This window comes from Heterocephalus glaber, unplaced genomic scaffold (genome assembly GCF_053883595.1).
Source record: "Heterocephalus glaber isolate CG9 unplaced genomic scaffold, H.glaber_assembly_v1.0 deba00001472, whole genome shotgun sequence".
Taxonomy (NCBI): domain Eukaryota; kingdom Metazoa; phylum Chordata; class Mammalia; order Rodentia; family Bathyergidae; genus Heterocephalus; species Heterocephalus glaber.
This window is the reverse complement of record NW_028258315.1, coordinates 18,410,125-18,437,004: the sequence shown is the minus strand read 5'-3', so window position 1 is coordinate 18,437,004 and position 26,880 is coordinate 18,410,125.

Below are 26,880 nucleotides of genomic sequence, written 5' to 3'. Positions count from 1 at the left end.
CAAATACTCATAATTTATGGAAGGCCAGAGAAGCAGTAAACTTTTTCTCTTTCTCATGCAACTCTCATTTGAAAGTACAAATTAATTTGTATAACATATCCTTCCAATTTTCCTGAGTCTGTGACCATTTATTTCAAGCACAGAAATGAAAGATGAAGGAGTAAATAACTGCTCATTCCAGGTGTCCATATTGAATCTTTACAACTTCACATCCTTATAAAATCTAATCAATGATTTTTATGTTTCATGACCATTTTACTTTCATTGTGTTCAATGACTTATCACATCAATAAATAAAATAGCTACTGGTTAAACCTTGTAGGGATCCAAGAAACAGGGCTCCTGAGTATCCTGAATCAAAAATATGCTTCATTTGAGGAAGAAGTTTAGTAAATTTATTTCATAAATTTCCACAACATTGTCTGAACCTATTAAAATAAGTGACCACATTTTGCTTTATTTTCTTCTAGATAGCCCATAAATAATCAATGAACAATTTATAGTTTTTATCTCTTTGTTCATCATGTCCTATACCTAATAGGTCTTGCAAAATTGACAAAACAACCTCTTACTCTAAACTATGAAATATAAATTGTGCCTAACAACTGTCATTTCTGAGCAGAATGTATTTTTTTGTGTGTGCACTAGGTGTCCCATCTGGGGCATGTGAATTTAGCTTTTCTATATTTAAATCAAATTTCTCATATTTCTTGCTCATAGGCACTTAGGCCACAGATGCTCTTGTAAGCTAAAATTATTTAAAATTATTTCTTGCTAAAAATTTCAAGCAGACCACATCAAGGAGACTATTAGTAGAAACAAATTGGTGGTATCAAAATATCTTTTTCTAATTATAAATAGTCAGAAATTTACAGAGTGCAGAAAAAATAGAGAGAACAAAATACTAATTGTTGTAGTCCACAATCTAGGGAGAATGCCTCTTGAAAACTTGTTTCATTTCCTTCCCATCTTTTTCTGCAATGTCCATATTTTTATATATATATATATATATACACACACATATTTATTCACCTATACCTGTCTATTTTTGGAGGGCAGAATGGGAAGAGAGGTACTCTTGGCTTTGCTCACAATAAATCTTATGATCTACAGCTGGGGTCACATCAAATTAAAAAGCTTTTGCATAGCAAAAGAAACCACCAAGAGAGTGAAAAGATAAGCCATACAATGGGAAAATTTTTTTACCAGCTGTTTCACAGACAAAGGACTAATACCTACAATATATAAAGAACTAAAAAAACCCCCCAGACCTCCTAATTTAAAGGCTGAATTCAAAAATGGACATTTGAAATGAATAGACACTTACCAGATGAAGAAGTACAATCAGAAATAAATATATGAAAAATGTTCAACATCTCTGGTCATTTGTGAAATGAAAATTACAACAGTGAGATTCCATCTCACTCCAGACAGAATGAGTATCATCAAGAAATCAACCAGTAACAAATTCTGGCAAGGCTGTGGGGACAAAAGAACCCTTTTGCATTGTTGGTGGGAGTATAAATTAATACAACCACCATGAAAGTCCGCATGGAGATTCCTCAAAAAACTGACACTAGAGGTTCCATTTGACCTAGCTATTCCTCTTCTGTGAATATCCCCAAAAGAATTAAAAGCATCATATCACAATGATATGATACATGCATACCCAGGTTTATATCAGCACCATTTATAATAGCGGAATCTTGGAAGTAGCCCATATGCCCAGTAATGGATGAATGAATAAAGAAAATGTGCTATTTATACATAATGGAGTACTACTCTGCCATAAAAGGATAAATTCGAGACATTTTAGGTAGATGAATGTGCCATGAGGCTATAATTTTAAGTGAAATAAATTGGACACACAAGTTTAAATATCATATAGTTTCTCTTGTGGGAGAAACACAAAAGGTAAATAAGGAGCAAAATGGAGGATAGATATTGGGAAGTAGGAAGAACATGTTCAAATGGGAAATGTAACAAGGGGAGGGGAAAGGGAAAGGAAGGAAAGGACAAGGTATTTTAAAAAAGGAATGGAATGAAAAGAATGGAAACAAAGCTTTTGTAAATAAGGAGAGGAAGAAGGGTTGAAGGGAGGGGAGAAAAATGGGAAAAAATAATTAAGATGTATTATGTACAGGTAAAATTTCCTATGATGAATGTGATCATTATATATGACAAATATATACTAATAAAAAATAAAATTAAATCTTATGATGCTATGTGCTTTACCAATTCACAAACACTATTATTTTGCTAATAATTTATTAGGGGCTCAGAGAGTCACAAGAATCTGACCCATCATTTTCTAAATCTTCTACCATGTTAATATCTGATTGGTCAAATTCTTTCAGAAAAATAGAAGACTTTGCAATGCTTTGAATTACACTTTTCTTGCACAAAGAAGAGAAACACTCTTGCCATCTAGGTGGAGACAAATATTTTAGCTAATTTCCAAGCATTTGGAACACACAAATATGAAAGCTGGTCCTTAAAGATGGTTAAGTTTAACTTTCCTATTCACATGTAAAATTGATCTAATACTTACAATTCTAGTGATTCCCTGATAGCTTCCAACTCAAATCTAAATCACTTGAGGGGCTGAGGCAGGATGGTCACAAGTTTGATCCCAGGCTGGGCAAATTAGTGACTTAGTGAGACACTGTCTCAAAGAAAAAAATAAAAAAGGGCTAAGGATGTAGCTCAGTGCAAAGACCCTAAGCTTTATCCTCAGTACTGCAAAGAAGAAAAGAAAAAAAAAGAGAAAAAGAAAAAGAAAGAAAGAAGAAAGAAGAAAAGAAAGAAAGAAGAAAGAAGAAGGCTAGGTGGAGTAACGCCAATGGAAAAGGACATGTTATTCGTTTGTCTCTTGTCATAAGGTAGCACATAATGTATAAAGTACTGCATAAACAATCCCTTAAGGATATGAAAAAATTTCCTTAAAGTGAAACCAGTTTTTGAGAGCTTGCTTCCACCACTTTATTTGGAATAAGAAGATAATATGATTTTAATTAAAAATTTCCTAAGTAAACAGACTTCTGAGTGTTCTTACTCATCATCAGTTAAGATTTTATTTTTAATTTAGAAAAATGTGTTTGCCCATGAGAATTAATTACAACTATAAATAATCATCACATCATTAATAAAATATGTTGAAATGTATATGTAAGCAAAATATTATCACATGTCCTAATAAGGTGAATGTAATTCTCAGATTTCTAAAGTTTATTGGAAAAAGCCTGGAAAATAAAGGACCTTTTTGATAATCATATTGGTCAATTCATACTCACGGTCTGATTTATGTTTGTGTGTAATCTTTGGTGGAGAAGCCACTCCAGATATGGGTTAAACCCTATGTTTCTGTTTTGATATTTCTTGAAAAACCAATTTGGCAGGGCAAGAATTTACGTGACCACTTAGGAACTTCATGAATGTACAACTAGAAGAGGGATTTTCACCTCATTTTCCTATAATTTTTTTTCTCAGAAAAGTACCTATGTTACATGACTTGATCTTATTTCCTTCTAGAATAGATAGACGTGTGTTTGGGTACTGCTGAAATAACTCTCAGGTGTTAGTATTTTTTTGTTTTTGTTGTTAAATTCTTTTATTGGTACATTTTAGGTATACAACACAATTACATTTCTCATTGGGAATTGTACCTTTACATAATGCATCTTGGTTCTTAGTTTTTTCCCCATTCCTAGCTCTCCTTTCATGCCCTCCACCCTTCCCTATTTACAAAGACTTTATATCCATTTTTTCCATTTCTCATCATTTTTCCTTTCCCCATCATTTTTCCTTTCCCTTCTTTCCTTTCCTCTGCTCCTCCCACTACCCCTACCCCTTTGGACCTTTTCTTCCTATTTTGCATTATCGATTATTCATTCTAACCATTGGTACATTTTAGGTATACAATATAATGACATTCATCATTGGAAATTTGCACCTTTCCATAATCTCTCTTGGTTCTTATTTTTCACCCTTGCCCAGCCCTCCCTTCAACCCCTCCATTCCTCCCTATTTACAAAGACTTTGTTTCCATTTTTTCATTTTCTCATATTGATTCCATTCCCTTCTTTCTTTTTACAGACCCCTCCCACTTCCTCTTCCCTTTGCCTTTCTTCCTATTTCACATTATCTATTATACCTTCTAGCTCTTATTTACACGTTTAGTTTCTCACACTAGAGAAACTATTCTGTATTTATACATGTGTGTCCTATTTATTTCACTTAAGAGTATCGCCTCAATGTGAATCCATTTAGCTATAAATGTCTCTAATTTCTCATTTTTTATGGCTGAGTAGTACTCCATTTTATAAAAAAAACCCACATTTTCTTTATCCAGTCTCCAGTTGATGGGCATTTGGGCTGCTTTCAAGTTTTAGCTACCACAAACTGTGCTGCTATGAACACGGGTGCACATATATCACTGTGGTATGATTCTTTTAATTTGGGGGGGAAGATCCCCAGCAGTGGAATAGCAGGGTCAAATGGGACTTCCAGTCCTAGTTCTTAAGTTATCTCCATACTGATTTCCACAGTGCTTGCACCAGTCTACACTCCCACCAGCAGTGGAGCAGGGTTTCTCTTTCCCCACAGCCCTGCAGCATCTGTTATTGGTTGATTTCATGATAGTAGCCATTCTTTTCTGGAGTGAGGTGGAAGCTCAGCGTTGTTTTCATTTGCATCTCTCGAATGACCAGTGATGTTGAACATTTTCTCATGTATTTATTTGCTATTTCTACTTCTTTGTCTGAGAAATGTCTGTTCATTTCAGATGCCCATTTTTGGATTGGGTCTTTAAATTTGGGAGGTCTGATCTTTTTAAGTACTTTATAGTTTCGAGATAGTAGACCTTTGTCTGAGGAAGAGCAGGTGAAGATTTTTTCCCACATTGTGGGTTGTCTCTTCACACTGCTGGTGGTTTCTCTTGCTGTGCAGAAGCTTTTTAATAAGAAGAGATCCCACTTGTTGATTGTTTGTGCTAGTTCATGGGTAACTGAGGTTTTGTTCATAAAATCTTTTCCTACACCGATGTCTTCAAGAGTTCTACCTAACCTCTGTTCCAACTGGTTCAGAGTTTCTATTTTAATATTTAGATCTTTAATCCATTTTGATTTTAGTTAGTGCATGGAGAGAGATATAGGTCCAGTTTTAATCTTTGGCAAGTGGAAAGCCAATTTTTCCAGCACTATTTATTAAAGAGGGTATCTTTCCTTCAATGAGGGTGGTTGGCGCCTTTGTCAAACATAAGGTGGCTGAGTGTGTCTGGCGTTGTGTCTGCATCTTCTAATCTGTTCCACTGGTCCTCAGGTCTGTTTCTTTGCCGGTACCATGCTGTTTTTATCACAGTAGCTTTGTAGTAGAGTTGCAGGATGGGGATTGTGATACCCCCTGCCATGTCTCTGTTACCTAGAATTGCTTTTGCTATTCTGGGTCTCTTCTTGTTCCAAATGAATTTTTGGATTGTTTTCTCAAGGTCCATGAAGTATGCTGCTGGGATCTCATTTGGAATTGCATTAAATCTATACAGCAGTTTTGGAAGTATGGCCATTTTCACTATATTAATCCTTCCTACCCAGGAGCAGGGGATGTCTGTCCAGTTTCTGATATCATCTTCAATCTCTCTTTTCAGAGTGCCATAGTTTTCAGGGAAGAGGTTTTTGATTTCTTTTGTTAGGTTGATTCCTAGGTATTTCCGTTTTTTGGATGCTATTGTGAAAGGAATTATTTGCCCTATTTCTCTCTCAGTGAGTCTGTCATTGGTGTAGAGGAAAGCTATTGATTTTTGTGTGTTGACCTTGTAACCAGCTACTTGACTGAATTTGGTTATTAAGTCTAGAAGATTTTTGGTGGAGTTCTTGGGTCTTCTATATAGAGTATGATGTCATCTGCAAATAATGACAATTTGACTTCTTCATTTCCTATCTTTATTCCTTTTATTTCTTTCTCTTGTCTAATTGCTGTGACTAATGTTTCCAGAACTATATTGTACAAGAGTGGTGATAGTGGACATCCTTGTCTTGTTCCTGATTTTAGTGTGAAGGATTTCAGTTTTTGACCATTTAGTATGATATTGGCTGTTGGTTTTTCATAGATGGCTTTTATCAGTTTGAGGTATAGACCATCTATTCCAATTTTTTGTAGGGTTTTTATCATAAATGCATGTTGGATTTTGTCAAATGCTTTTTCTGCATCTATGGAGATAATTATATGGTTTTTGTCCTTGACTCTATTGATATAGTGTATTACATTGATTGATTTGCATATATTGAACCATCCCTGCATCCCTGGGATGAATCCCACTTGATCAGGGTGTATGATCTTCTTGATGATCTTGTGCATTCTGTTTGTCAGTATCTTATTACGGATTTTTGCATCTATGTTCATTAGTGAGATTGGCCTATAGTTCCCCTTTTCAGTTGGGTCTTTCTCTGCTTTGGGGATCAAGGTGATGCTTGCTTCCAGGAATGAATTTGGGAGTATTGCTTCCCTTTCAATTTCATTGAAGAGTTTAAACAGTAGTGGTAGCAGTTCCTCTCTAAATGTCTTGTAGAATTCAGCAGTGAAACCATCAGGACCTGGGCTTTTCTTAGTTGATAAGTTTTTAATTACATTTTCAATTTCATTGGTTGATATTGGGTTGTTTAGAATGTTTAGGTCTTCTTCGTTCACCTTTGGTAATTCATATGTATCTAGGAATCTGTCCATTTCTTCTGTGTTTTCCATCTTATTGGCATATAGGTTCTGGAAGTAGGTATTGATGATCCTCTGGATTTCTCCTGGGTCTGCTGTAATTTCACCCTTTTCATTCCTAATTGCATGGATTTGGGCCTTTTCTTTCCTTTTTCTGATAAGGTTAGCTAAGGGTTTGTCAATTGTGTTTATTCTTTCAAAGAAGCAACTCTTGGCTTCTTTGATTGTTTGTATTATTTTCTTAGTCTCCATTGCATTGATTTCTGCCCTGATCTTTATAATTTCCTCACTTGTATGAGATTTGGGTTTGTCCTGCTGTTCTCATTCTAGAAGGTTGAAGTTCAGCATCTGGTTGTTTTATTGGGCTCACTCTGTTTTCCTAATATGATTATTCACTGCTATGAATTTCTCTCATAAGACTGCTTTCATTGTGTCCCATAGATTCCAATATGTTGTATTGTCATTGTCATTTAATTGTAGGAACTGTCTGATTTCTTCTTTAATTTGCTCTGTAATCCAGTGGTTATTCAGAAATGTGTTGTTCAATTTCCACGTGTTTATTAAATTTTTCCAGTTTCTTTTGCTATGGATTTCCAATTTAATCACACTATGATCTAATAATGTCTAGGGGATGACTTCCATTTCTTTTCACTTGCTTAAACTTGTTCTATGTGTGAGTATGTGGTCTATTTTGGAGAATGACCCATGTGCAGCTGAGAAGAGTGTGTATTCTGATTTTGTGGGGTGGAACACTCTGTAAACATCTGTTAAGTTCATTTGTTCAAGAGTTCGATTTTGTTCTAGTATTTTTTTACTTATTTTTTGTCTAGTTGATCTATCTATTTATGACAGTGGGGTGTTGAGGTCCCCCACTACAATTGTATTAGTGCATATATGACTTTTCATGTCCGTTAGTATTTGTTTTATATAATTGGGTGCACTAATGTTTGGTACATAGATATTTATGATTGTCATCTCTTCCTCTTGGATTGTTCCCTTTACAGGGATGTAGTGTCCTTCTTTGTCTCTCTTAATCAGTGTTGGTTTGAAATCTACTTGATCTACAAAGAGAATAGCTACTCCTGCTTTTTTTGGGGTTCCTGTCACATGGAGTATTGTTTTCCACCCTTTAACTTTCAGTCTATGAGTTTCCTTTTGAATTAAGTGTGTTTCTTGTATGCAGCATATTGTTGGATCTTGCTTCTTGACCCATTCTGCCAGTCTATTTCTTTTAACTGGTGAATTGAAACCATTAATGTTGATGGTTATAACTGAAACGTATTGACTTGTCATTGCCATGACTTTTTGTTTTTGTTGGGTTCTCCTCCTTTACATTTAATTTCTTGTTGTGCCAGATGGGTTCATTCTGCTTTGCTTCCTGGGGTTGTGATCCTCAATGTCTGTTCCTAGGATATTGTGTAAAATTCTCTGGAGTGCTGGTTTGGTATTCATGAAGTTCCTAAGGTGCTCTTTGTCATGAAAGTATCTTATTTCTCCATCAATTTTGAAAGATAGTTTTGCAGGGTACATCAATCTGGGTTGGAGGTTGTTTTCCTTTAGGGCTTGGAATATGCCACTCCAAGCTCTTCTTGCCTTGATGGTTTGTATTGAGAAGTCTGCTGTGATTCTGATGGGCTTTCCTTTGTATTTGATTTATTTCTTTTCTCTGACTGCTTGTAGAACTTTGTTCTTCTGCTGAGTTTCTGGAATCTTAACAATTACATGCCTATGTGTAGATTTTTTTAATCAAGGCTAGTTGGAGTCCTATATGCCTCACTTATCTGTACATCAAGCTCTTTTCCCCTGCTTGGGAAGTTTTCCGCTATTATTTCTGTGAAGATTTTTTTTCTGCCATCTGTACTCTCTCCTTTTTCTTCATTGACTCCAATCAGTCTTATGTTATTTTTCTTTCCATCATCTCGCAGCTGTTGGATTGATTTCTCATGCTCCCTTATAATTTTGAAGCAATTTTTCTTTTCTTGGTCATTAATTGCAATCTTATCTTCTATATCTGAAATTCTACCTTCACATTGTCTCATTCTGCTGTGTAGACTTTCAGTGGAGTTTTTCATCTCCTGGAAATCTATTTGCATCTGTTTTATGGATTCCATTTGTTTCCTATGTTGGGATTCCATCATGTTCCTCAGCTCCTCTCTAGATTTATTAATCATGTCTTGCACTAGGAGCACAATTTCTCCTGTTATCTGAGAAATTATTTCTGATTTCATTTTTTCCAGATCCCCTTTTGTTGCCAGTTCAGTGGCTCCAGGTTGTTGAGTATCAGAGTGTTCCATCTCATTTCCCTTTGGGGTTGCTGTAGGTGATCTGGAAGTCTGTTTTTGAGACTTATTTACATGTTTTCTCATTTTGACTGGGGGGGGGGTGTTGCTGTTGGCACCTGCATGGATTACCTCCTCTGAGCTGGGTGAGGTGGGATAGGGGCTGGGAGCAGCAGTAGGGATGGTGGCCCAAAAGCCCTTTCCTCTGAGCTGGGAGCAGCCGGAGGGATGGTGGCCGGGAAGCCCCTTCCTCTGGACCAGGAGCAGTGGGAGGGTGGCTCAGGAGCAGTGGGAGGGTGGCTCAGGAGCCCCTACCTCTGGGCTGAGAGCAGCAGGACTTAGTACTGTGGTCTGGTGGTCTGGTGTCCTCTGCATCTTTGTAGTGTGGAACCAGGTAGCTGTACAGAGGAGCAGGGGGGTGTGTCCAGTGGATTGTTGCCGGGGCGCGGGCTGATTCGGCATGTTCTGTGTGACTCGCGACCTTGGTAGGGCATGCACAGACCTGCCTGTCTGCAGTGGGCTGATTCCTCAGATGTTAGTATTTATGGCAATAATGTCTTAAAAATAAAAAAATTTGCTATTTAAGAATTTTTTAATTTATATTAAAATTCGATTCCAAATTATATTAGAAGCAAAGAAATCTTTTAAATGACAAATGTTTCTCCAAATAATGGGGTAACTTCTTCCACCAAAGCTCTTTCACCTTGACTACATGGTATTTGGCATGGTGTACTATAAATATTTATTTGCTTTTATTCTCTGCTGGACTGAGCTACTGGAGGACCAGGACAATTTCTAACTTAACTTTTTATTCTTATGAACCAGCATAGTGCATAGCACAAAGGAAGCATTCAATATGAATTGATTTACTTGAATTATGTGATTATTCTAGAGCATATTGGAAATACTCATATATGTGTGTGTATGTATAAAACATAGTTGAGGTAAGCAGAGATCGATTTTCACAAGCAGGTGTTTTGATTTGTTAATATTAAACCATTCTTATCTATTTATTGAAAAAGAGAATTTTGTATCAGACAGATCTAGCGTCCACTTTTGCATTTACTAGGTATGTGGGTAAATTAATCAACCACTATGAATCTTAGTTTTTTCATATATGAAATGTAATTATTGAATGTACCTTATAGATTCACATGGAATAAATAAGTTAGTTTTTGCTAAGAAAGTATAATATATATGCTGGAGTAGAAGGTCTCAATGTTATTAAAAAATGAATTTTCCACTTTATATCTTCAGGCAAATTTGTTCACTCATTCTCTTTTTTCTTTAGCATATATTTTCTGGTCAAAGGTTAGTAATTATAATATTCAAATGTTGAGTTAAAAATCCTTTTACACCTCAGAAAAACTAAACCTAGAAATTCCATTTAACCCAGCTATTCCCCTTCTAGGTATCTTCTCCAATGAATTAAAGACATCATATTTCAGTGATATTCATATTTACATCAACACAATTCATGATAGCTTAATCTTGGAAGCAGCCTATATGTCCATTAACAGACAAACAGATAAAGAAAATGTGTTATTGGCACACAATGGAGTACTACTTTATCATAAAGCAGGATACACTTGAGTCATTTGTAGGCAAATGGATACACTTTGAGACCATAATAGTAAGTGAAATGAATCAGACACACAAGTTTAAATATCACGTCATTTCTCTTATATGAGAAAGCCAAATTATAAATAAAGAACAAAATAAAAGACAGATAACAGGAGGTAGGGAGCTAGATCTTTCTCTAATGGGAAGGGGATCAAGAGGTGGGGGAAAGGGGATGAAAAAATGAATTAACATGTGCTGTTTGTATGTCCTAGCTTTACACAAGAAATGTAAACATTCTATGCCACATGCATGTACTGGTAAAAGAATAAACATCTCCTTTTAGAAAAATGAGTAAAAATCCTTTTCACAAAAGTATCCTTTATTTTACACATACACTTTACATGCACATAGTGCATTTTTACATATTTTATACACATGTATATCTTTATATTTGGAACCTTATTATATTTATTATTGTATTTGACATTTTTTCACATAAAACTACAATTACTGTATTCTTTTTGGAAGTTGCACAAAATTGTGTAGGCTGTATATATAACTTTTTTTTGAAAATCACCCTTTGATGCCTATTTTGGGTATTTTTTGCACTCCAAGATTATAAGAGAAAAATCTTGTATTTTCTTCTACCATACTTTTATGTTTTGATATTTTACACATGCACCTTTACACATACATCAGACATTTGTTTCCATGTATGCTAACCTACCTGGATTGTAGGAAATCTGTGCATTACTGTGTATCACTTTTGCTCTTTTTCATAGCTAGTGTGTACTTGAAAGTTCAGCGGTAATGTTCTTGTATAGCATGCACGAGACCCTGAGTTCAGTCCCCAGCACTGTGAAAAAAAAGATACAAGGAAGTCTCTTATCTAGCGATCACATTGCTGTGGATTAAAACAGGCTAGTTTGAGTTAGGCTGTCAAAGATTTCTTGTCATTGAACAAACAAATTGTCTCAAATTAATTGAAATAAGATTTCCAGGGCAATCCCAACATGAATTGTGGTATAAAATCACAACTCAGAGCAAAATAGATCTTAATGTAAATGTTTCAAGAAAAAAAGTTGAGTCCTTTCCCTTAAATATTTTTGTACTTAAACTGTTAGTATCTCTTCCATGTGAATGTGTGCAAATATGTTCCTGATTGTCATGAGTATTTTTTTGCTATATTGTTAATGTGCTTGTGCATATATGCACATATATTAAACAGTAGCTGTGTTTCCTTTCTTAGTATTCTTACATCATGTATTGTAATGTTGATGGACTTAGTATTGGTAGTTAAGTATTGTTAAATATATATTACAATATATAAGTTACGAAATATCAGGGGAGTAAGTATCACCCAAAGAAAAACTTTGCTTCTTATTCAGAGGAAGGAATTAGTGAGTTTCTGGCTGTGCCCAGCAGAGTTGTGTCATGTTAAGTGGAATTACGAACTCGCAATTATCTTCATTTGGAAATTGAGTATGGTTTAAGGATATGTGTTTGGTTGTCAAGTTGACAAGGGGTGGATTGTGTCAACCTGACTGGATTGAGAAATGGCTAGCAGATAAGTAAAGCACATTTCTGGGTTTCAGCTATGGAGTATTTCCAGAGACGATTGCCAGGTTGGCCATGAAACAGAGTGGGGGAAGACCCACCTTGACTGTGCCTGTAACTAATCAATAGGCTGCCAGCCCAGATGGAATGAAAAGGGAAGGGGAAATGTTTAAAAGCTGCATTGTGCTTGAGTGGGTATGCCTCATGCTACTGCCATTGCCTGTAGACATCAGATTCTAGATTTTTCAGCCTTTCAATGTGGACTCAGCTATCCAGGGCATTTTCAGGCCTGCAGTTTTGAATTGGTCCTGAATCCTTGATCCCTCTTTTTCTGCAGCTTCCAGCTTCTTGGATTGAGGAGCTACTAGATCCCCTACCTCTTCAGCTTGCAGACAGCTGCTGTGACCTGTCCTGTCTCGGATCCTGTAAGCTGACCTAATAAATCCCCTTGTCTAATTTTGTTTACACATATACATTTTCTGTTGATTATGTTCCTCTACAGAACCATAATAAATACAGACCTTAATAATGTAAGCAGTTCAGTAAGAATCAAGTCGAGTCCTTTTCTTTAAATATTTTTTCTATTTAAATTCTTAGTGTCTCTTCTGTGTGAACGTATCCATATGTGCTCCTGATTGTATCTGAGAAAGCAAATATCCCATTATATATCAAAAGTTTTGAAGAATTTCTTCTTGAAATATCTATTTTAGAGACAAGTTTCTGTTTTTATAGTACCAACTCTTGGTTATCCCAGGAAATAGAAACAACTTTATGCATAGCATTGAAAAAAATCATAGTTTATCAAAGAATCTTCTGTTTTAAACCAGAATTCTATGAGTATTGCCAACAAAGAAGTAGATGTACATTTTCTTCCTTTATGTGGCTAATAGAAAGATGGCCACGATCCTATAGAAAGTGCACATAAATCAAAGCTTTCAGACAGCGCTGAGCTGGACTCTCCTCTGCATAACTTTGCAGTGGCTGAACCAGGGCTTTCAACATGATTTAGATGAAGCACTTGGAAATATGCTTTCTGTGATCCAACCTAAGGCAGACCTCTGACTGTACTTTCTGTGAGTTAAATAACTTCCATTTATTGGAAGTTTATCACTTCCATTATTGTATGAGGGACATACAAGGTGTAATCAAAATACATGGTGAATGTTTAAATTAAAAAGGTTTAATACAGTAAAAGACACATCGCCATCAATCCCCTCAAAATTCTCTCCCAGTCTTCAAACACACTTATCCTATCATTCTTGCCACTTTCCACAGCAGTTCTGGAAAGTCCTCTTTTCTGAGTATCTTTATGTAATGCAATAAAAAACATGGAATGCTCATGCCGATTGCCACACGTATGAAAGGCAGACTCATAGAAAAGTTACAGCTTGTTCTCATCCACCTTACTCACTGGATTTGGCACTGTTTGTGACTTCTGGCCATTCCCCCCAAGTCAAAATAAACACGAAGGGTAAATATTTTGAACTGATTTAGGACATGAAGGCAGCTACAACAGTGGAACTAAAACTACTCATGAAAATGAACTTCCAGAACTGCTTCAGAAAGTGGCAAGAATGATGGAATAAGTGTGTTCAAAGTGAGGCGGAGTGTTTTGAAGAGGGATTAATGGTAATGTGTTTTTTACTGTACAAAGTAAAAAATTGAACACCACATTTTCCTATCATACTTTGTAAAAAAAGGACAGGCAAGATTCCAAGAATTAGAAATCTTATTTCTTAAATCTTACTAGAGGCTACGACAGGAGCACATGGCCAGAAGAAGTCCTTTCAGGTGTCTTCTGAGTTTTAGGACAGTATTTTTCTTATTTATTTATTTTGTCATGCTGGGGACAGAATCTGGCCCTCAGGTGTGCTAGGCAAGTGCTCTACCACTGAGTTAAAGCCCCAGCTCTAGAAAAATATAAACTAACAATATAAAAGTGAAATTTTATATTGTTTCTAAAAGGTTCTCTTGGAAATTTATTTTATAATTTCTCTGTAGACCTATTTCAAAGATGTTTTTCTTAGTCCAGAAAGGACTAAGATGTACAAAAGATGTAGGGAAGGTGGAGTGTGGTATTCATGGGTTGGGAATGAATAAGAGAGTAAAGTTTTTCTTTTTACCACCAGTACTATCTCTATCCCTGTAGAGCTACAGAGCTCAAACTGAAGAATGATTTTCGTGTAGTACAGAGGATGTGGTCCATACCACTGTCTGTTTCAAAGCTGTCTTTCCTGTGTGTGTGCGTTCATTAGTTGCCAGCTGTATTGGTTGCTGACTTGTACTTGCAGGGATAGAAAATGCCTGGTGAACACATCAACTCTCGACCTGCAAGTCATCATTAATACATCAAACCACTTTTTCTCTCTGAGCTCCAGAACATGAATCAAGCAGGTTTTACAAATCAATCAGCACTGTCACAGTAGATAAAATCTGATCATCCGAGCCCTAGATTTCAATCAGCCACCGTACTTCTGTCAGAGAACAGAAGGGTAATGATTTCAATGCAAGACAGACTTCAGAATCTACAGAAAAACCCCAAGAGTGATCTTTCTGTCACCTCTAACTTTCTAAGCTGCAGTTCCCTCAGGTAATAGTAAGTGTGGATTGGATCTATCTGTTCTGAGATATCCTTTGCAGCCTGCAATAGTACAAAAAGGCTGAGACATTGGGTCAAAAATAGAATCCTTTGGGGATAAAGATAATTATAAGTGACAACCATAAATGTGCTATTCAATAGAACTTTCTGGGATGAAGAAAATATTGTGCACTTTCAATATGGTAGTTGCCAGCTGTCGAGCACTCGAAAAGCAGTGAGTGTGACTAAGAACATGAATTTTTAATTTGATTTAATTGTAAAGAATTTAAACAGTTACATATTATTAGTAGCTACACTATTGGACAGGGAAATTCTATGGAATACTTCCATAGAAGGTATCTATCCTATTTTATGATTGAAAGTTAATGTTCTGATTAAAGTACACGTTTCCTTGTTTTTAAAAGCCTACTTAAATATGCACTATGAAAAAATAATTATAAAACCTAGAATTAGGGCACGCTTTGGCAGTGTGTGGGAAGAATGATGAGTGCTGTAATTAAAAATATGAAATATAAAAAGATGATCTAGTCCATAAGAAATTATTTATGTGAACTCGTTCACAGAGTAGACATGATATTTATTGTAGATAGTCCAGTCAATATAAATACACATACAGAGTTTGTTTATGAGTTGTCAGATCCTACTCTTTTAAGTAGAGACTTTGTCCTTAGTAATTTTGTTCGCACACCATCAGGCACACAGGAGGTATTCAAAGCTTTTTTTAAAAGGCTGGACAGAGTCTATCAGGTTCTAGCACTCATATGAACATCACTCAAAATCTGCTGAGGAACCGTAATAAACAGAAAAGGAAGGAATGGGTCTTTAACAAGTCACCACTTTTTTGCTGTGACATTGTTCTTGGCTATCAGCACAGCTGAGGAACTCAGAAATGAAGACACAAACTTTGACCCAATAACATTTCATACCATATATACTATGCTTTTCTACAAAAGTAACATCAAAGTATGACCAGTTAATCTCTGCTTTATTGTTAGATTTTCTCTGTTCTGTACTTATGTACAGATTTCAAGTGTCTCAATTATTTTCTAAACTTAGAGTGATCTAAATATTTGTATGGCATTCACACTGGGTTCTTAGTTTTTAGCAGGTGATGTGAAGAAGATGTTGAGTCCGCGGATGAAACAAATTATTTTATGTAATACTTCAGACAAGGAAAAAGACTCAGAAGTTATTTTTCTTCAGAAGATAACTCCAATTTAGCAAATGATTAACATGAATCTCAGACTCAATCTTCTGTGTTCTGGTCCAACATGACAGTCTTGAAAGTCTCAAGTCCTCAGGAAGAAATCTATTTTTCTACAAAAGGGCAATGCGATTATGAAAAATTCTCAAAGTAAGATTTTTCTCATAAACGCTCAGCTTTTCATTAATAGAGATCAAGAAGACTCATATATTGATTGAGGAGGACTAGTGAGTAATGTACAGATTTTTTGGCATCCTCTAGATTGTCACCTAAGAGCTGGATCATCCTTGTAGCCCGACTTTAAATTTCAGAACAAGACTTAGCATCCAGCTGAAATATATTTCTGTATGGTTTGCATATAATGTCACCAGTATATGAGATGACAGGAATCTATAATAATATCTTTCAAGAGGTTGTATTTATGGTAAATGATTTGTGTTGACATAGGTGAATAGCTTGAATTTGTTAGGAAGTGTCTCTATCCTACAAATCCTATTTCTGGTATCAGATATAAACCAACATGAAATGTGACTGAGTAAAACATGTACCTTTTTATCAGTGTGGAGCTGTGGGCTCAGGAGATCCTATATCATTGAAATGTGCCAAGGAAGTTGCATAATGTAATTGGGCATTTTTAATGATGGGTGGCTGAAAGCCTCACTATATTTTACATAGTCCATATAACAAAGGAGAACAAAAATTACAACTTACATACACAAAAGAGTGACTTCAAATCTTACTGAGGCTACCTCAATAATTTGGAGTAGGCATTCCCAATGTTGAATGGACTCTGTCTCCTAAACTATACCACCACAATATAGTGCTGAAATCTTTGTTGTATATAATTTTTTAAATCGTATCCATGGTTATAATTTTTTCTTTTTTTACTTTTAAGAGAAAACAGCAAATGTAGTAAAGATTTTCATGCTTGCAAGAATACCTAGGTGCTAATTGCTGGTAGGCATGGGATATGGGAACTACTTAAACTCCTATTTGATAGTGTTATCTTAAAAAATGAGTATGATGCTGGTTTAAGTGTGAGCAGATGAAACCTAATTAGATATGATACCAGTAGTAATGAAACACTAGAATTCTGCCAATTTTTAAAAATTTATCCTTTACTAATTCATCTAGTCAGGCTTTCTACTTCTCCTTAGTAATTTATATTTTTTATAAAATTGTCCATTTTGTTTATTTTTTATAGTTTATTGCTAATTTGAAATATTCCATTATAATTAAAAATTAAAATACTGTCACATAGCTACAATTATTGACCTAATTTTTAATTTTGTTATATATTGTTATTTCATTTTTAAAGAGTACTTACAAAAATATTTATTAGTATTTTGTTGGGTCAATTCTGATTTTTTTTGTATGCTTATCATTTTGGGGATTTTGTCTTTCTTTTCTCTATTTTATTTATTTGAGATTATTTTAATATTGTTTTTCTAGCATACTCCATAGAAAAATCATCTATCCATTGTCTTATTTTTAACAAATAATTTTACTTATTTTAATAAATAATTTAACATTTATAAACTCTGTTCTAATAACCAAATTTCCCTCACCTCACTGGCTTCAAAATATAGCGTTGTTGTTTTTCTTATTAAATATTTTGCAGTTTATGTTCTGTATTCCTGCTTAACTCATTAATTATATATACGTGGAATAAAGTTTCAAAATATATGAACTTGAGAGGACAGTTCCTGCTGATTTCTAATGTTACTGTATATGAATGTGAGCATTGGTATCAATACTGTAGTATAGAATTTGTATCTGGAATAGTAGTGTAAAATGATTTCTCTGTATTTGAAGAGAACATGTAGTCCCTGTTTCTGGACTTTGTATCAGGCACAGTCTTTGCAAAATTGTCTCTCTGTATTTGAAGAGAATATATATATATATATATATATATATATATATATATATTCCCTCTTTTAGGATGCGTAGTTCCTCACAAATTTATTATGAAAACTTGGTTATTATGGTGTTCAAATTTCATGTGCTTGCTTTGTTTCACTTGAGCAGTCAGTATATGAGCAATGTACTATGATTATGCATTTGTCTCTTTCTCTTTGTATTTCTATCAGATTTTGCTTTATGTATATTTTAAACTTTATTTGGGTTTATATAAGTTCAAAACTCATCTCATTATTAAATTTTTCCTTTTATTGATATATGAAACATCTTTCTGTGTTCCTTGGATTCTATTTGGTTGGATTTAATATTTTTATATTCTCTTTATTTTGGTATGATTGGAATAGTTTGTATTTTTTCCATTTTCTTTACTTTTGACTTCTTGTTTCCTTAGTTTGAACATGTATATATATATATATATATATATATATATATATATATAAACTTCAACAATTTAGTGGAATAATATATACACTATATAATTATATATATAACATATAATATAAAATTATATTATATATATTATTCCACTAAATTGTCCAAGTTTGGCTTAAATTTGTGATCTCCTGACTCAGCCTTTCAGAGGGCTGGGATTATAGGTTTATGCCACCATCCCTGTCCAATCTCTTTGCATTTCAAACACATGTTATTAAATGTAGAGTTTCCTAATAAAGTCTGATGTTATTCATTATTCAGTTATTTTTCATCTCCTGGAAGATAAGAATGCTAGAATTTTTTTATTTTTGGCTTCTACTCACAAACTTCCTTCATCCATCATTCTCATGCCCCAAACCTCAAATAACCCATGATGCATTCTGGAATTTTATTTTTAACTATTGTTCAAATATTTGTGTTTATTATCAAGATTTATTCAGATTATCACCAGTAAATTTTTACTGCTTTTATATTACTTGCCATTGAGTTATTTAACTTCTTCCTTTGGGGATTAGTTTTCTTCTTGTTAAAACATTTTGTTTAGATGTTCACTTCTGTGGAAATCTACCAGTAGTAAAGTTTTTGAGTGCCTTACTATATTAAAATAGCCTTATTTTACTCTTCGGTAGTTTACTTTTGTTCTGGATGTTTTATCGTGTATTGAATTCAGGCTTAAATTATTTTTTTCTCTGGATTTAGAAGTATTTTCCATTGCTTTCTTTCATTCTGTGGTACTGAGAACAAGTCTGAAGTCATTCTGATTCTTATTTTTGAAATTAATCTTTCTTGTTCCTCTTGCAGATTTTACAATTTTCTCTTTATTGTTATGTTTGTGCTCATAGTATTTTGAGCCAGACTTTATGATTATTTCCTTTCTTGGCACTTAGTGAGCACTGTCAATCTAAAGACTTAGATTTTTCTTCCAACTTTGGGCAATTCTCATGACTATATTTTCTAGCATTGCCTCTTTTTTATTCCTTTTATTATTTGTTTCTAGAAATAGCATTAGAGGTGCATTATACTTCTGCATGTGTATTTCAGATAGTTCCAATTTTCCTTTTGGATTTTCATCTTTTCATATTTGTGTGCTGCATGTAAAATCATTTTTCAGTTCAATCTTCTGAATAACTTATTCACTTTTCAGCTATTAGGACCATATTTTATAGATTTGGACACACAAAATTGGGCTAATTATAATTTGAGCTTTAGCACACACCAATGTCATTGTTCTAGCAAGTTTTACTTTGTTTTATTTATTTTCATGATATAATAAGTGCCAGGGGTCTGCTATCAAAGACAAGAACAGAAGCATGCACATTAACTTGCCTATGTTTTTCCTTTGTCTCTCCAACTCAACCATCCCAAATTTTGTTTTTATTTTTAATTTTCTTTCTAAAGCATTTGATCACAGAGAGATACATGCCTACAATAAATGGTTGACTTTTATAGTTTTCAACCACAATTTTTTTTGGGGGGGTACCATGGATCGAACATGGGACCTTGCGCTTGCAAGGCAGGCAGCAGAACCACTGAGCTAAATCCCCAGCTACTTTTATATTTTTTATCCTTTAATAGGGCAAGCACATATGCCATCTTCTGGAGCTTTCTTTTTTCACTCATTATTAGGATTCTGAAATTTATCCATGTTGTTGGCTACCTACAGGCCATTCATCTTACTGGTAATCATATTTTATTATATGTCTATGTTGCTATGTTTTCTATTCTCATGATTTAAAATACCTTATTCTGAATATATTGAAAAGAAGGGAATAGAATACACAGCACTAGAGGCGGCTACAGTTGTTGCAGGGGTTGGGAGGACAAGGCCAGGGTCTTGGAGACTGCAGTTGTCCTGTAGGAAACAAGGCACAGGAAGCACAGGGGAGCTCACACCAGTGGTGCCAGATGCTGTTTCCAGAACCTTCAGAAACCCTCTTGTTGTTCTCTACAGTGCTATCTGCTTTGCTCAGAGCTGCTGCTGGAGACTAATGCTTTCTTCTTCTTTCATATCTACCAATCTCATAGAAGTGCTTCTTATTGCTGTCATCTAAATAGTTCCTATGCTATTCTGCTAGATGAGTAAGGAAGTGTATAGGGAGAACTCTAAGTTCATCTTAGAAAATCTAGTGTAACCTCTGTAAAGGTTTCTCTTGAACATAAGTGGAAATGGTAGGTTACAAGATATGTGAATATTTAAACTTATAAGATAATGACTAATATCATTTTCTAACAGACATTTTCACCAGACACATATGACATCCTAATGAATTACATCATCTTATCATTTTATATTGTCTGGCATTCTGAAGTTTTGCCAATAACATGGATATGGACCAGTATCTCATGGTGTTAATTTGTAATTTTTATTTTGTAGTACTTGGGATGAAACCCAAGGGCTTTCTACCATTGAAGTCCACTCACCATCACTTTTGTTTCTTTTTATTTTGAGATGGGGTCTTGCTAAGTTTCCCAGTCTGGTTTTGAACTTGAGATCCTCTTGCTTCAACCTTTCAAGTACAAGTAGCCGAGATCACAGGTATGTGCCACGGCACCCAGTTTTCCTAATTCTTGATGAGTATCTTTAGTTGCACTGTTTTGGCTACCTTGATGTCTTAAATTTTTTCCAAGTGTTTACTTTTCATGGTCAATTTGCCTTTGGGGAAGAGCCAGCAGTTGCATGATCCCAGATATGGTGAATAAGGTGGATGAAAATGCACTGTAGTGCTGCTGGATGGAACTTGGGATCAGTATGCACCATCTTTTTGATCACATCTGGTAAAGACACAGAAAAGGACTTTAGAACTGATTGACACAGTGGCAGGAACGTGGAGGTAAGTGTGTTTGAAACAAGAAAGAGTATTTTGAGAGAATTAATGGACATACTTTTTTAATTTTTAATTTTTGGTACTGGGGATCGAACTCAGGACCTTGCGCTTGTGAGGCAGGCACCAGAATGGCCATGTTTTTTACAGTAACATTTTTTTAAAATTTATACATTCACTGGATATTTTGATCACATCTCTCATTGACTTCCCATACATTTCTTTTTCTTTGAAGTGGCCAATCAACCAATTTCATGGTAAAGACATTTTTTCTACTGTGTTTGTTTTCTTATTAATGTTTAGGACTTCTTTAAATGTTTATTATTAATATAGAACTTCTGGGTTTCAGTAATGACAGTGTAGTTTGTATTAATCTCCATAGCTGGCAGAGAGAATTTGGAGTTAAAAGCATTCTGGGGTAGAAGTGCTCAAAAGGGCCATGACTAAGATTTAAGGATCACATCGCAGATACAAATGATACATGTAAAACTAAAACCAACCTTTAATATCGCCTAACACCAAGTCTCAACAAAGTCAAGGTGATCTACTAATAATTTCATTGTCTGCTAGAAAAAAGCCATCTGTTTTTCATATTAGAAATATTAAGCCCTGATGTAGGGTATCTATTGCAATTATATTGTCCCAGTTTGTCAGCTATCTCTAGTCATTTTCCTGTAAATAGCATAATTTCAGTCTTTTTTATGGCTGAATAATACTTCCTTGTGAATACAAATTACAAATTCTGTATCCATTCATGTATTCTCAGCCACTGTGGTGATTCCAAAACTGGCCTATGGTGACTTGTAGCATGATAGTCATGAATTTGCAGGTATCTGAATGATTTTAGTTCCTTCAGGTGTACTAGTGGTATAGTTGGATCATACAATAGTTCTGTATTTACTCTTTTGAGAAGCATCCACATTGGTTCCCAAAGTGGCTATACTAATTTACATTCCTATCAACAATATATAAGGGCTCCTTCATCTCTCCTTGCAATATTTATTGTCTTTTGTATTCTTAATGATAGCCACTTTGACTAGGGAGAGGGAATTTCAATGTAGTTTTGATTTACATTTCTCTGTCAACTAAAAATGTTTAATATTTTTCATACAATTACTCCATTTTTTGAGAATTGTCTGTTCAGTTTATTTGCTCATTTATTGATTGGATTATTTGTTTCAAAGAACCATTTCTCAAAACATGTGTCTTTACCCCCAGTAATTCAAGTACCTTGACCAGATACCAAATTTCTGTACATATTTGAGTGTATTTCTGAACTTTCTGTTCTATTGGATTGATTTATTTGCCTATTTATAGGCCAGCTCTGTAGTGTTTTAATTATATAGCCTTTTTACCATACCAGTTTTGATGTCTTCTTAGTTCGTCCTTGTCTCTCTCTTTTCTATTGTTTTCCTAACTATTCTTCCTTGCTCATTTTTTCCATACCAACTTTAGTATCAACTTGTCTAACTGCTTAAAAATGCTCTGGTATTTTTATAAAGATTGCATTGAATTTATAAATTAACTCAGAGGAACTTGACGTCTTTACAATGTTGAGTCATCACACCAACTTTTGTGGCTATAAAGAATGACTTACAGTTGTCATCATGTGCTTTTTGCAAATTTCTCATGAAAATCAATCCTAACCAATCTCCTTTGTTGCAATGGTAAATGAGATTCTCTCTGCCATGTGTCTTCTATTTATTACTTGTGCATGTAAAGCTTATGGACCTTCTTTTCTGACTTGATACTGAATTCTTTACAACTTAAGTTAATTTTACCATTTAGTCTTTGGGAGTTTGCAGGTATAATATTCTTTCACCTACAAATAGAGATAATTCTACTTGTTTACTCATTCTTAGGTCATTTTTTCCTCTTGTTTAATCATTTGAGTTAATAATGCAGTACAATGTTGACCATTAGGGACAGTAAGAATCTTTGTCTTGGTATCCATCTAGTATTTTCCTATTAAATAAGTTTCTGGCTCTAGTACTTAAATGTCTCAATCTATCTCTATTTCTGTCTTCAATAGATGTGCTGTCATGTTAGAAAAGTATCTCTGATATCCTATTTTCTTGAGTATTATTATTAATGAATATTAAATTTGGTAAAATGTTTTGTCAGCATCTGTGGAGATAATTGTTTCCCCCTTATGTTTACTAACATAGTGGATTACATTAAAGCAGCTTCTAATATTGAGCTGAATTAACTCGATCATTACATACTACTTTCTTAAAGTACATTTCTGACTGCTAACATTTGGTTTTAGTACATTTGCGTTGATGTTCATCAGTGATATTGGACTTCAGTGTTATTCTTGGCATATTCTCTAGTTAATTCAAGTAGCTTTAGGATTAATTTAAGTAACTTTAGGAGTATTTGGCATTTGAAGATTTGATGAAGACTGCTATAGTGAGGTCACCTGGGTCTGGGACCTTTTTGTGTGGTCATTCTTTGTAATTTTCTTTATCTCTTCCATGGACATGATCTATATAAGGTTTGTGTTTAGTCTTTTCTGATCTACTCTGGCTTTTTTCAAAGTCTTGCTGTTGAAGGTGGTAGAGAGGGAGTATGAGAGGTTGCGTGTAGGATTTGGTATTTTGATTTTTGTTTTGTTTTGTTTTGTTTTACCTTCATTTCTTTCATACTTTTGGTACTCTCTATCTTTCAAGAATGGTATGATGGTCAATTTTATGTGTTAATCTGACTAGGTCCCAGAATACCTAGGACTTAGGTAAACATTATTCTGAGTATTTCGGTAAGAGTGTTTCTCAGTGAATTTAACACATAAATCAGTGGAATGAGTAAAGCATTATGCCCTCCCTGGGTAGAGATGGGCCTCATCCAATTAGCCCAAGGCCTGAGTGGAACAAAAAGCTGATCTTCCTCTAAATAAAAGGACATTTCCTCTTGTTTGACTTTCTTGAGATGGAGAATCAGTTTATTTTGTTTCTTTTTTTCCCCCTTGAGTTGTGAATTGAAATGGCAACTCTGAAGAACACTGAGTATAGATTTTGGTACCAAGAAGTAGAATGTTACTATAACAAATTCCTAAAAATACTGACCCAATGTACATACGAGGAAGTTTATAGGGACACTGGCTCACATGATTATGGAGGCTGACGAATCCTATGATGGGTCATGTGCAAGCTGAGCCCCTCCAGGTTACTCTAGGGTAGTAAAATAAAATTGTTTTCGCTTTTGATTTGTCTGGGTTCCAAGACAACTGGATGGTGCCTGCCCACATTGAGGGCAGATCTTCCTCACTCGGTCCACTGACTCACATACCAATGTGCTCTAGAAATGCTGTCACAGACACATTCAGAAATAATGTCTTATCAGTGTTCTAGGTACTCTTTCATCCAGTTATGTAGATACCTAAAGTTAACCATTGTGTTGGATAATGGTGGAGGAGGCAGAAATTTTAAAGCATATGTTAAACAAACCATAATTAGTAGCAATATGGGTGTTAAAGGTGACTGTAGTGAGGAATCAGACAAAAGAGGAGAGCTGAGGAGAGCACCTCCATCTTTTTAGAGAATACGTGAACAATGACCTGACTCTCGGTTTGACTATGATGAGCATTAAGGGAGATTCTGGTGATTCTTGTCTCACCCAGAGATGAGAAACAAGTTATTGGAAACTGAAGGAAAGGTAATCCTTGTTATAAAGTGACAAAGAAATTGGCTAAATTGCATTCTACTGTTTTGTAGAAAGTAGAACTTATAAGCAATGAAGTTGGATATTTAGCTGATGAACTTCCTCACAAAAATCTTAGAGGTGTGGATTATATCCCCTTGACTGCTTACAGTAAAATGTGAAAGACATGTACATTGAAGGAATCACTAAGCTAAAAGTATGCGGAATGTAAAGTTTTGGAAAATTCACACCTTATCTACAATCCAAAAAATGAAAAAGACAGCTGTGTCTGAACAATCATAAATGCCAGTATAATCAGGCATTTAATCATCCACTTCGGAAGAAGTCATGGAAAGAGATGAAATCATGCCACAGAAACACTGCTAGTTGGGATTAAACTGAACAGAGGAAATGAGACAGACTGAAGACTGAACGAAAGAAGGTTATTGGACTACTTAGATTTCATAGGGTTGAACAGTAGAGGTATTTGGCTTAGTTGTTGACTTCCAGGGAAAGAAAAGAATGACTGAAGATAATTCAGATATTTGTAGGGCTGCCACTCTCACCACAGGTTCAGGGTGAAGAGCTTGTTTTTCTTGTTTCAGTGGTGGTTAGGCCTCAGATTTTGGTGGTCAAGATGACATCACTCAGGCCCTCAAAGTGGAGCCACTCTTCCAAGGCCATTGAGGTGCTGTTATCAACCCATGTGCCTAGGGAAGATCATTGAACTCCAGGGCACTTTTCTAGAGCCTCAGAATCTAGTTTAATTTACCTTGATAGTTTTCAGATGTGCTTGGAATCTATCAGCCTTCTTTCCATCCCCCATTTCCTTCTTTTGGAACGATAAAGTACATCCTACGTATGTTTCACCATTATATTTTGGATATACATAACTTGTCCAGTTTCACAGGTTCACAGCCTGAGAGGAACTTTCCCTCATGATGAATCATATCTTAACTCCCACTCATATCTGACTTACATGATATTTAGGTGAGATTTTGGACTTTAGAACTGATAATGGAACAAAGAAAAACATTTGGGGCTTTGGGGAGGGAATAAATGTATTTTGCACTTGAGAAAGTCTTGAATTTTGTAGGACCAGGGGCAAAATGTTGTGGACTGAATGTATGCATCTCTCTCAATTCATATGTTGTAGCCCTAGTACCCTACATGGCAGTATTTGGAGTGAGGAAGTAATTAAGTTTAAATGAAATCATAGGATGGGGCCTTGATTTATTAAGATTAGTGTCTTTATAAGAGGAGACACCAAGGAGCCCATTTTTTTTTCTCTCCTGATTGTGTTGAGAAGAAAAGTCATGTGAGGACAAAGCATTCATTTGCAAATCAGGAAGAAAGCACTCTCCTAAAAATTACTTGACCTTGATATGGGACCTCCTGCCTTTAGAATGTGAGAAATCAAATTTCTGCTGTTCAAGCCACTCAGCTTATAGCACTTCATTATAGTAGCCTGGGCAGACTAACACATAGCAAGGGAATTTTTGAAAAACAGAATTTTTCTACTTATATAATTATTTCATTACATTTTTGAATCTAGTCTACTTGATAATCTTGATATGTTTGGACTTTGTCAATTAATTTCTACTTGTGTCATTTTGTTTTTATTTTTGGATTAAGTACTGTGATCTTTTTTCTCTTAACTTTTTCTCATTTAAAATTAGATAATCTACTTTTTACCCCTTATTGATTACCATTTTGCCATGCATACTTAATATAACCAAACCTGAAGTTAAAAAATATCTTTTATCTTCATTCTATAAAAAGACCTAATCTTCTTGCTTTGGCTGCCTTCTAGATATTTTCTTTGTCTGTTTCATATTTTAGTCCTGCTGAAGTGTGCCTTAGGGAATGTATTTTGACTTACTTTGTTTGGGAAAAGTTGTACTTACTAGATCTGTAAATCTGTGTATTTTATCCTTTCTGAAAGATTATTTCTTTATGTCCATTCCCTCTGTGTTCTCTGCATTGGTCTCTAAGTAGAGTTATATTGCTCCTTACCATTTATCTTCTAATGTCTTCTAACATCTCAAATTTTCTCATCTCCTTATTACTTTTTGGCTGTATTAGGAGTAACTTTTGGGTATGTTACAGTTTACCAGTTCTCTCTTTATTCCATCAAACTGATATTTAACTCATCCATGTAAT